Source organism: Equus quagga, chromosome 16, assembly GCF_021613505.1.
Source record: "Equus quagga isolate Etosha38 chromosome 16, UCLA_HA_Equagga_1.0, whole genome shotgun sequence".
NCBI lineage: Eukaryota > Metazoa > Chordata > Mammalia > Perissodactyla > Equidae > Equus > Equus quagga.
The window spans coordinates 17,878,828-17,891,340 of NC_060282.1; the positions used below are offsets into that span (position 1 = coordinate 17,878,828).

The window sequence follows — 12,513 nt, forward strand, 5'->3', positions numbered from 1 at the left end:
CACTTTAGGGGATTGCTGTTCAAGCCCTTAACTGTATCTGGACTTGAAAGAGAAATAAACTGTCTTGTTTAAGTTGCTGTTGTCGAGTGGATCTCCATTATTGAGAAAGGACTGCAAGAAAGGATACATAAAGAGTTGGGGACAATATTTTTGATGCTTAGGGACTCAGAAGGTCTTATTCAGGACTTGCTGTTTATAGGAAGTAAAAGCTGGAAAAATAAGACAGTGCGTCCTTGAGCACACAGGTAGCGTGATCAAGTGGACTTGAAAGCTTTTCTTGGATGGTCTAGAAAAGTGACAGGCTAGAGGAAGGAGAATGAAAAGGAAGTCTTCAGAGGTGTTTTTGTAAAGGAAAGCTTAGTAAGACCTTGTTTGGTAATACAATGCACCTTAAAGATAATTCCGGAGTTGTAAAGATAAACTCTCAGGGGATCGGTGGGGATATTGACAGTGATAGAGAACAGGTGCCAATTTCAGGGATGAGTTGGGTACAATTGGAAACATCTTGATTTTCAGGTAATATAGGGATGCTGGAGAGGCAGAAGACAGTATAGTCTTCCTAGTCCATATTTTGCACCTAACTTTCGTGGTAGACTGAAACATGACCATCTAAAACATACCTTCATCCTAATCCTGGGAACCTGTGAATGTTTCCTTTAGTGGCAAAATGAAAAACGAGAGCGTTTTTTAGAAGTAATTAAATTAAGGATCTTGAGGTAGAGTGTCCTGGATTATTTGTGTGGGCCCTAAATGCAATCATGTATCCTTATAAAAGGGAGACAGGGAGACTTTAGAAGAGAAGGCAATGTGACAGTCAAGTCAAGGATTGGTGTCACGTGGCTATAAGCCAATGAAATGCTGGCAGCCAGCCTCCAGGAGGTGGAAGAGGCAATGAACAAACTCTCCCTTAGTTCCTCCGGAGGAGAGCAGCCCTACCCACACTGGTTTTGGCCCAGTGGGACCGATTTTGGCCTTCTGGCCTCCAGAACTGAAGGAGTTGTGGTTGTCTGGAAGTACCAGTGGTGAGAAAGAACCACCATTTTAAGTCTTTCACCTTGAGATGAGTCTCCCTAAGAAGAAGAGGAAGTTGTCATGAGAGTAAAATGAGGAAGGAAATGAAAGAGGTTCTGAATTGATTTTATACGGAGGGGGATTTCTCACCTTGTAGTAGGAGTGCTGCCAGTTTCAAAGCAAAAGGAAGGAGAATAGCTTTGCTTGTTTTTCTCTTGTTTTAATCAGGGAGAAGGGCATGATTGGAATGGGGCAGGACAGGTTGCAAAAATACTTCTTCAAACTATTCTTACTAAGGCCACTAGTGACTGCCATTTTCCTAAATCAAATGTACACGCCTTAGTCCTTTTCATACTCTGCCACTCTGCATCCTTCCATGACACAGAGCGCGTCTTTCTTGAAGCGAGTTTTCTCCTGCCTGCTGTGACGCTACGCTCGTGGGTTTCCCTCCGGAGTCCAGAAAAGAGCTGCTCTGTACTTTTTTTCCTTTTTGATGACCTCCCTCTACTCTTAGTCTTCATGTTGTTCTCCAGAGCTTGATCCTGAGCTCTCTTCTCTCTGCGCTCTTTCTCCAGGTGTGGTTCCCTGCTCTCAAGGCTTTAAATACAGGTATTTCAACTATATATCAACCTCTCCCAAATTTATATTTCCAGGCCATATCACTTTTCTGAACTACAGACCAACACATTTTGATCTTTCCTTGAAACCTGCTGCTCCTCCCAAGTTCCTCTTTTCAATGAATCTACCATCTACTACCATCCATCCAAACGCCAAAGCCAGAAATCTAAAGCTTCCCTCTCTCTCAACTTCCAATCCATCACCAAGTCCTGATTTTCTGTCTCCCAAATACCTCTCAGATCTCTCCATTTCCTCCCCGGCTCTCTCAACCCACTATAATCACATGTCTGTCCTACAGCAAGAGCCTCCTGATGAGTCTTGCTTATACTCTTGCCCCCACCATCCATTCTCCAACCAGTAGCCAAAATAGTCTTTTAAGAAACTCAGATCTGATGCCATCATTTGCTCGTGCTCATTAGTGCTTCCCATTGCTGACGCTTGTTATGGCTCCTGCCTACCTCTCAGCTTCATCTCCCCACTTTTCTCCTGGCCCACAATACGCCACCCATGATAGCTTTTTTTCAGTTTTTTTTTTTTTCTACCTCTAGGCTTTTCAAAATCCTCTTCCTATTCTTCATTTCTCAGCATAAAAGTCACTGTCTTGGAGAAGTTTTCCTGACCCTCCTCAATCTAAGTATTTCCTATTTTAATCTCTCATTTAATCCCCAATATTCTTACATGACACTTTTCGTAATTTGTAGCTGTATATTTTATAATGTTTATTTGTTTAATGTTTGTCTCACCACGAGACATAGGCTTTTTAAGGTCAGGAGCTAAGTTTGTTTTGTTTTATGACTGTAGATCCAGCCCTTACCATAATAGGACCATAGGTGACACTAAATAAGTCTCAGTTGACTTCATGACTGGGTAATGGATAAGGAGAGCAGAAGATTAAGGAGCAGAATAGGAAGATAGGAAGTTAATGGAAAATGGAGGCCCATGGGGGCTATGGTGAGGGGAAGCCCACACTTCGGAAAAGGAGAATGGGATCTACCTAATAGCGTCTAAGTTTTAAAAAGACACAAAGTCATCCCAATTTTATTTTTAGGACCTGCTTCTGTTAGATTTATCCAATTCCATGGCTATGTAAGAACACATTTTCACTTTGGTTTGCTGAGAGTTAATTGTCCACGTATTAGGCATCCTCCTGAGACTGAAACCCGTCTAATCAATAATTGTATTTTTTTAGCTTTTCATAGTCATTCCATAAAATGACTGTGAAAAGACTGGAAGGTTGTGGGGTTTTTTGTTAGTTTGCTTGTGTGAGGAAGATTGGCCCTGAGCTAACATCTGTGCCAATCTTCCTCTATTTTATGTGGGACACTGCCACAGCATGGCTTGATGAGCAGTGTGTAGATCCGTACCTGCGATCTGAACCTGTGAACCCTGGGCCTCCAAAGCAGAGTATGTGAACTTAACCACTATGCCACCGGGCTGGCCCTATGTTTTGTTTTTTGACTAGCTCTGGAAACAAGCACAAAATACCAAGAAATATATATGTATATGTAACTATATATTTATATATTTACAATAAATTATATTTAAAATAAACATAAGATAGAATTTATATATAAATTGTTTATTATATATAAAAATGAATTATATTTCTATATAAATAGTGATAAGAGAGTAGCTATCAGTTAAAGTGTTGGATTACGAATAGATGGGTTTTATTGGTTAAGAGTCTTTTGGTTGCAATCAACAGAAATTCTCTCTGGCTAACTTTAGCAAAAAAGGCGTATTTTTGAAAGGATGTAAGTTATCTCGTGGATGGTCAGAACAACCAAAAGTCGCTGGAGAGAAACAGGGCTGCTCTAATTGTTATTAATGTGACTCAACAGAGACACCCAGACCCAGTGTTTCTCTGTTTTAGATTTCCAAGTTCCCCCTAACAAAGAATTGGATTGGTCTTGATGTCCTTCCTAGCTATGGCCAGAGACCAGGGCCATATAATTTAGACATTGCTATAGGAAACCCCCATTATAAGGAAGTGTGAACCCTGCAGCTACCCTAAGATTTGTCTGTCATAAAGGTTAACAAAGCTGCAATTATTGACATAATTTCTAGTATCCATTTGAGCCAGTTCTCTGATACACACGTGAAACTCTCTCACCTTGTGTGCACTTTGCACACTGTATCTTATTTAATCCTTACAAAGACCCTAGGAGGTAAATTCTAGTATTATTTTCATTTTACAAATAAAGAAAGGCTTAGATAGATTAATTTGCTCAGTTTCACACATAAGTGGCAGAAGCAGGACTCCGCTAGGTCTGTGTGATTGAAACCCATGTTTGTAAGCACCTCCCCTGAACAGACACTGCAGGTGCCCTTCTTATATGCTCTTGGCATCCAACATTCAGGTACGTGCCATTGGCAACCTCCTGCAAACATTTGTAAACCACACCTGAGGCTTTTCTCGTGGTCCATGCTGGATGTAGGCTAGAAGTGAAGGGAAGTTAACATGCCTGGGAATAGCTGCCATCCAGACATAGATGCGAGTTGGAACAATTCTGAGGTGTGTTCTACACGTTGTCTCTAGGTTCCCCATTGGGATTGAGGCCCGGGTCTCAGAGCAATCACCTGCCCCAAACTGCGCTCTATGTTAGCTTCCTTCCCTTTCCCAACCCACTCCTCCACTCCCCTGCTTGTATTTCTCAGCATCGCCTCCCAAGTAACCCCTTGCCCTCGCATCCTTTACTCAGGGGATGCTCTAGGGAGAACCCAACCTAAGCTCCCTTGATAAAAAGTAGAAAAATATGAAACGCCCTGACAATAACTATAAAATTTTTTTGGGTTTCTCAGCTGTTATTGAACCTCACAAACCAGCATTATTTCCTTAATATTTTATTGTGATGGCCTAACAATTTTATTTTCAAAGTTCTTCCCATTTCAAAGATTGTCTTAATTCTTTTGGAGCAATGTGGAATTATGTCTTTATTCTGCTTTTAAGAGGAGAAATCTGGAAGCTTCATGTTTAGGCTATGTAATTTTAGTATGCAAAGGTTGGGAATGAGATCACTACATTTGAGCAATCAGCCCTGCCAACATCCGCGCTCTGGCTGGGAGTCAGAGAACAGCACTTAACATGCAGCGAGAGGGCTCCGGGAATACCACTACCTTCAGAGCACACGCCAAATCCAAATGATTTCAACATTCACAAGATAAGGGACTGGAACCCTTAATGGATCAAACAGTGCCCAACATGGGGCCCCTGAACATGCAGACGTTGTGAGCTACAAGTGTTGGTTTAAAGGACCATTGTGAAACTTCAACTGGCTTAAAGATTGACTGGGGGGAAGAAAGGGTGGCTCGTTGCAATAGATAATGTATTCATGAAATAATTTGGAAACTGATTACGTGTGATGAATCCTAATTATAGCTATTTACTGTGCTGAATATTTAAGAAAAGCAGGGTCTTAAAAAAAGACACAAGGTTTTGCTTTAATCATTTAGGAAGAAAAATAAGTTACCGAATCTTACGTTCTGTAATTATTTTTTTCATTCAGTTTACGTGTTTTATATTTAGGACCACAGCATATGTCTCTTCTGTTTCTTCCTTAAATTTTTCTTGTCTCCTTCCCCCCCTACTAGGGAGAAAATGTAAATTACCACCATCACTCAAATGAATTCCCTGGTTTCTTCTGAACCTTCACCTCACAGCTGTTGCATGAAATATAATCACTAAAATACTAGCTAAATGAAAATGTCTATCCAAAATGACAATTTTCTAATATTCTTACACAAAATAACCTTGCAGGAGAAGAAACAGAGATAACTGAACGTATTTTCTTTCATCTAAAAATAGCTAATCTGGAAATACATCAAAATGCTAATAGTGGTTAGGAAGAGAGAACCATGGATAGAGTCTTATCTCTATTTTTTTTAAGTTTCCGCAAAGTGATTATATTCCTTTGGTAATACAAATGTTTTATAAAAACATAAAAGTTACTTTTAAGCTCGAGTATTTATTTTAATTATGAAAACTGAAATATTTAAAGGAAGGTAAAAAATCAGAAAAAATATTCTTGTGTATCTAAACTGAAAAATTATGTCCGTGTATTTTTATATTATCCCTGACTGTCTTTGGGCAAGTGTTTTTCAAAAAAGTTGTTAAAAGTCTGCAGACCTATCTGTGTGCTCAGAAAGGAGATGTGTAACCTTTGGGTACATGCATAACATAAGCCTAGTGTTATATTACCCTGCTGGCTGTAAGCTGCCGACCTCTCATGCAGCTATGAAGCAGGAGGGAAAGAAATGTGTAAGGATGAGGGAAATTGCAAATTGAGAAATTAACTTAATGACACGTCCAAGCCAACTGGTCTGTATTTTCAATTTATAACATTCACAATTAAAATGAGATAATGGGAGTTAAACTCCATTACAAATGACAAGACACAACACTCATATGTTATTATTAGAGTATTTTAATTGTAGTTATGAGGGCAGGGACTATTTCTGTTTAGTCCAATTAATATTTGCTGAATTTATGTATATATGTATTACTGAGGACCTACTGTGTGCAAGGCATTAGGAGAGAGAAGAATGAGATGTGGCCCCTGCCCCCCAAAGAATGTACAGCACGGTAAAATTACATATCAACACACCTAAATTGCCTCATACTTCACTAAAGAAATTAGGTTTGCCTTTACTTTATCATCCAAGGCTGAGAGGATGGACTATTGACTTCACTCTGGTGGAAAAGGAGGGCCTGTGGAATCAATATGGGTTTCAATCTTCTTGAACATCTTCTCCACAAAAGATGCCTTTGTTAAGGTAACATGGCTGAGATATTTACCTCTCACCAGACTGTCCTTGTGCTCCTCCACGTTTCCGGTGACTAGGGCTGATCAAAGAACTCTAAGCAGAAGTACACGTGTCACTTCTAAACCGAAACATTTAATAGCTAGTGGAAATCTCACTTCCCCCACCCTGGGCAACCTGGAAGACCTGTACACAACATAGCCCAAAAGAGGAAGCAGCCTGGATCCCCGAGCCACCATTCAGTAGGGAGTGGCCCCAGAGAGACACTGAGAGCTACAAGACAGCTCGATGAATCAGAAATCCTGACATGTGAAGCCCAGGGTAGCTGGGTTTGTTACAGCAGCACGGCCTAGTCTGTTTTGACAAACAGAAATACTAATATACTCACTTAATGGTTGTTGAACCTGTGATGGAGGAATCAGTGTGAAGGCGAGACTATGAGATCTGTTTTCTAAAAGTGGCCAAAAATTGATGTGTCTTTCTGTGCTGATCCCCTCCACAAACAGTGGAAAAGATGTGACCAGCTGCCAGCCCAACCCAGGCCCCTTCTACCCAATATTTAAACCTGAATAACCTTCTGCCCCCACAACTTGTGGGACCCGACCAAGGCAATCTTCTTGAGCATCAGTTTCTTAGTCTATAAAAAGGGGGATGTAGTACTAATATTCATAAGATTGTTTTGAAAATTAAATTATATAGAAAAACACTGAGCTGGGGGCCTGGCAGGGAGGGATGCTTCATAAGAGTTGTTTGCCTCCGCTACTCTTTACCTGAGGCCAGCGGTTCTCAACAGTGACTGCATTTTGGAATTATTTGGGAAGCTTAAAAAAAAAAAAAAATCAGTGCCCGTATCCCACCCTAAACCAAATCATCAGAATCTTTGGAGGTGGGGCTGGAGTATAGATGTGTTTTTATTTTTTTAATTTTTTTTCCTTTTTCTCCCCAAAGCCCCCCGGTACATAGTTGTATATTTTTAGTTGTGCATCCTTCTAGTTGTGGCATGTGGGATGCCACCTCAGCGTGGCTTGATGAGCGGTGCCATGTCCGCACCCAGGATTTGAACTGACGAAACACTGGGCTGCCGCAGCAGAGCAAGGGAACTTAACCACTCAGCCACAGGGCGGGCCCCTAGATGTGTTTTTAAAATGTTGAGAAACATTGCCTTAGGCAATGTGTAAGTGAAATATTTGATTATATATAATCTAAAATAAAGCCTTCATAATAAAAGAAAACTTCAAAGTACATAGTGGGACCACTTTTTCACAAACGTGGAGCTTTATAAAAGGCTTATTTATAAATAGCAGACACAAAGAGTCAATACATAGTTACTGGATGCTCTCAGGGACTGAAGGGCATTCCGATAAGCAGAACTGCAGATAAGCCCAGTGATGTTGCAACGGAAAGAACAGGCTCAGATACCATTTACATTGTTTATAGCGATGACTGTTTTCGTGTTGTTATGGGCTGAATTGTGACTCCCTCAGAATTCACATGTAGAAGTCCTAACCCCAGCACCTCAAAACGTGACTATATTTAGAGATAGGATCTTTGCAGACGTACTTAAGTTAAAATGAGGCCATTAGGGTTGACCCTAATCCTATATGACTGGTGCCCTTATAAGAGAGGAATCTGAATGCAGACATGTACCGAGGGAAGATGATGTGAGGACACTGGGGGAAGACCACTGTCTGTCTACAAGTCAAGGAGAGAGACCTGGAACAGATCCTTCCCTTACAGCCCTCAGAAAGAACCAACCCTGCCGACACCTTGGTCTTGGACTGAGGGTCTCTGGGACTGTTTCTGCCAGTCTGTGGTACTTCCTTATGGCAGCCCTAGCAAACCAGTACACCTGTGCACAGCTGAAGGCGTGGTAGGTGTTTGGTGAGTGGGTGGGAGAAATAGCCACTCTGATTCCACTTTATCAAGAGCTGTTCAGAGAGGAGGTGGGTTTTTATACGGGCCCGGAAGTTGAGTATTTTGACTATATGATGGGATGGTAGCTTAAAATATTAGAGAAGGCTGCCTGTGTCCGGGTAACGTGAGTGACTGTGTCTGCTGGCTCACACCCATCTTCTGAGGAACTGCCCTTGCTCACAGCCTCTGCTGCCCACATAAAGCTGCCCTTTCCCCCCAGGTCTGCCCACCCCTCCTGCCATGGCAGATTGGACTAAGCGAACATTTTAAGAAAAGATGTGCTGGACCAATCAGATTCTCTCTCTCGATTTTGAAGTTGGGACACTGAGAACCAGGCCGTTTAGCTCTAAGGAACAAAGACTCCTAGGTTAAGGCCACTTGGCTGGGCCACGTTCTAGAGGAATCTTAAAAGGAGAGTCAAGGGAGGAGAGGATGGAGTGCACATGCAGGGACAAACAGTAGCTTTCGCTTCTTTGGTTGAGCCAGCTTGAGCGGGATTCTGTACCACAACCAGAAGAGTGTTAACTGGAACATCATGAAATCAAGATGAGAAAATCAGTCACCCCTGTGACCAATAGCCAGCCAACCACTGGAGGTGTGACTGAGGCTGTCCTAGATGAGCCAGCGCCTGGATGATCCACTGAAGTAAGAATGATTTCATCCTGGACTAGGCAGCCCCTAGACAACCCACCTGCTAACCACAGATGCATCAGTGAGTCCAGCCAAGATCAGCCAAACCCTGCCCAGATCATCAGAACCACCCGGCCAACACACAGACTTATGAGCTAAATGATTGCTGAGGCTTTTAAGCCACTAACTTTGGTGGATTTGTTACGCAGCAACAACTGCTATTGTAGAGAATCTGGGACTTGAACAGAGGACCATCTGACTTCAACACCAGTGAATGCTCTCAAATCTTCTGCACACTGTCACCTGGCGAATCCAATGCCTTCCTTCTGGGAAGCAGCATATGCAGCATCGTCATTAGATTTTAGGATCAGTCAGCGTGTGTTCAAAACCCACCTTTCATTGCAGATTACTGGGCAACTGACTAGGCAGGTTACCCTCTCTAAACCTTGGCTTCCTCATGTTAACTGCAAACAATACCAACTACCTCCCAGAGACACCAGAAGGGTAAAATGAGATAGTATATCTAAAGTGTCCAGAGTTTAGTGAGCCATGAGGTTTCCCGGAAGATGGAAATCTGCAATGGGTCCAAAAGTTCTTGATGACTGAAGTAGAATTCCCCTTCAGTGTTGATGTCCAACCAACTCACAGTTCTAGGAATGGATACCTCTTCTTAGAGATAGTGACTTTTTATAGCTTGTAATTCTTGGTTCTACAAGGCTGCAATAAGTTTTCCCCCAATTATAACCACTTTTCTAGATCACTATTTCTCAAAGTGAAGGGTCATCAGCTGCCTGTCAAATGTAGATTCACAGCCTCATCCAGACCTACGGAATTAGACTCTCCTGGGGGACGCTACATTTTAAACAAAGTTCCCTGATAATTTTCATGCACATTAAAGTTTAAGACCTGCTGCTCTAGACTCCTCTGCTAAGACTTTAAAACACAGCGAAAACTAGCATTTTCTTACTCTAGCATTGCCTTCTGGTTGGATGTTCTCCTAAAGTTATTTGCGTCCTAAGATTTTAAGTCAAAAAAGATACACTGGCATCTTTTTTTCAGAGAGTGTTGACATAGACACTAACTTTTTGGTGGAAATAGAGTGCACACCGATGAATGAACCAACCCAGACGACACCATGATTGTTTTCAAAAGAGGTGTATCAACATGTTACTCCTTGAATAAATACTGGGAAATCAGTTTTTCCTATTTTTCCTCTTTTGAGTCTATAGTCCTATATAGAAATATATGGTCTCATACTGGATACTGAAGTATGGGAAGAGTGGAGTGGGAGGACATTTACCAAGAATATTAACTCGTCCTTATTGTTGTTATTATCAATAACATTATTATTTTCACAAAGCAAGCATTCAAAGGAAGAGGGAATGACCTGACCCTGAACTGACTTTGAAAGTTTGTTCAGCCTGAACTAGCTTTAGCAGGAATGTTCTGTCCACCTTCTGAAGCAGCCGTTAGAGGGAATTGTGGGAGTGTTTCACTAGGGCAAAATTCTCAAATTCACCTAACTATAGCTAAGAGTTTAAAGTATGTTAGCTTGATGTCTTTTTGGCTGATCTGTTTCATGATATCATGTTTTTTAGGAGACTTTGTCACCAAAAGTAGAAAAAGGAAAAATAAAAACAGAAGGAAACTACCCCAAAAAGTGCTGTTGGAAGCCTGTTCCTCTTCAGCTGACACCAGTGCTTCGAACTTTTGATTCAAAGCTCTTGAATTCCCTACAAATATTTTTTTTCACTGTTGCAAAGGTGGACGAGGCTCTAAATAGCAAGAGTGCTGTGCTTTTTAAAGGCTGCTGGACAACTTCTCATCTCTAACACTACTGAAGTTTTGCCACACCAGACTGTGTATGACAAACCGCAAAACATATGCATAAAAAAATCTAGACTCTTCTAATTGAGCCAATCCTTGGGTAAAATCTTACTTCTGGAGTCCCACAGCTGTTGAAATCAGTCATATTTACAATTTTTACAAATGAGTTTATTTTAATAAAAACAAGTTACTCTGAGCATGATCTCTAAACAGATTTATGTGGGCTGGCACAATCTGCTATGCTAAACATATATTCATAATGCTTAGGTCTGCAACCAATTTTTTTGAGTGTGATAACAGTCTTGCTTTGTAAAAGGATACCAAATAATTGGCAGCAATTCAGCTAAGGACACTGTTCTCAGCACTGTGCTATTGAAATTCTTTTCCTGGACAGAATTGCCCTGTGGGCATGGCCCTAAATTGGAAGGACTCTGGGCTACCGGCATTGGGCAGTGAACCAGGCAGACAGCTTATAGAGAGAAGGAGGTGACTCTATAAACTGGTACTACAGAAGAGGAGGAGGAGGATGGGTGGGAGAAGAGGAAGGAAGGAATAAAGGAAGAGAGGGAGGGAGGGAAGAAGGGAGAGGAAGAGAGACGGAGGGAAGGAGAGAGAAGGGAAGGTGAGATTTATATTCGTCAATCCGTACCTTTAAAGGGGTCTCTTTATGTATCTCTCCTTGATCTCTTCTCACCTCTCATCTTGCTTGATGTTTTTATGCTCATGTTTTTTGCTTGGTTTCTAGACTGTAATCTCCTTGAAGACAGAAATATCGCCTGACTCAGCCTGGCAGCTCCCACAGTGCCTGATATAATACGCTGATGCTCAAAAACCTGATTGTTAAATGCATGAACGGAAGAATGAATTTCTGTATCTGAAGCATTTCCTTTCTTCAAGTCCTAAAGCAGAGGTTCTCGGTGGGCACAGTACTGCCCCCTGGGGGGCATATTGAAATTTTGTGGGGGCAGTTTTTGTCGGGTATTGTTCTCATATTGGTGCCAGTGTATTTGTATAGTGAAAAACGTATTATCTTTTATTGATGTTAGTATTGTATTTTAGAATAAACTACTTTCCTCTTTTTTGCCTTTGTATTATTAGAACATTACATTGGTTTCTTGAAATTATTTGTGTAGTTTACATTATCTATGAATTTAATTCCGGGAGAGTAAAGTGGTATTCAATTTTTGTTGTAAATACAGAGTGTTGAGTATGGCAGGAGCGAACACCTCTGCTTATAAGATCATTAAGCTTTGCTCGATTCTGCTTCCACAAGTTCTGGGATTCTAAGACGAAACATACAAATAAAAACAAGCTGGTGTACGTTGATTTCAACGATCAGGCTTTCACTGTAAGCAACTGCATATTTTAGGATTAACGTGGCTCAGTGGAGCGCTGAGTCGAAGCACAGCGGGTCCGTGACTGCGGTGGGGACTGAACATCAAGGCACCACGCTCTCACACGTCCAGGCCCGTGACTCTACTACTCTACTGTGCTGAGTAGCTTGGATGGTGCGTGGTTTCTCTTGGCTTTGGTTTGCACTTTTCTTCATCCAAAAAATGACGTGGGTGGTGGAGGGAAGGGGAGGTGGGAGGGGCAATGACGCCGTCCCCGAAGCCCGGGTCCGCAGCTGGCCCCCTCTGAGGGGCTGGGTTCACACTGAAGCTGTCTGGATTTAGGGACCACGGCTTGAAAAGAAAGCCCTCCAGAAAAGCGAGTCGTGAGGGGGGAAAGGAGGATTTTCAGAGAGCAGAG

At 41.8% G+C, this 12,513-nt stretch overlaps 1 long non-coding RNA gene across 1 annotated transcript in view; it reads right to left on the reverse strand.

Annotated features, from left to right (window-relative positions):
• The window catches only part of LOC124228125 (uncharacterized), a 50,442-nt gene extending 38,899 nt beyond the window's left edge, over positions 1–11,543 (reverse strand). The window contains exon 1 of the long non-coding RNA XR_006885640.1: positions 11,411–11,543. This is a non-coding gene — a long non-coding RNA (uncharacterized LOC124228125). The remainder of the gene's footprint in view (positions 1–11,410) is intronic.
• Between the last annotated feature and the right edge of the window lie 970 nt (positions 11,544–12,513).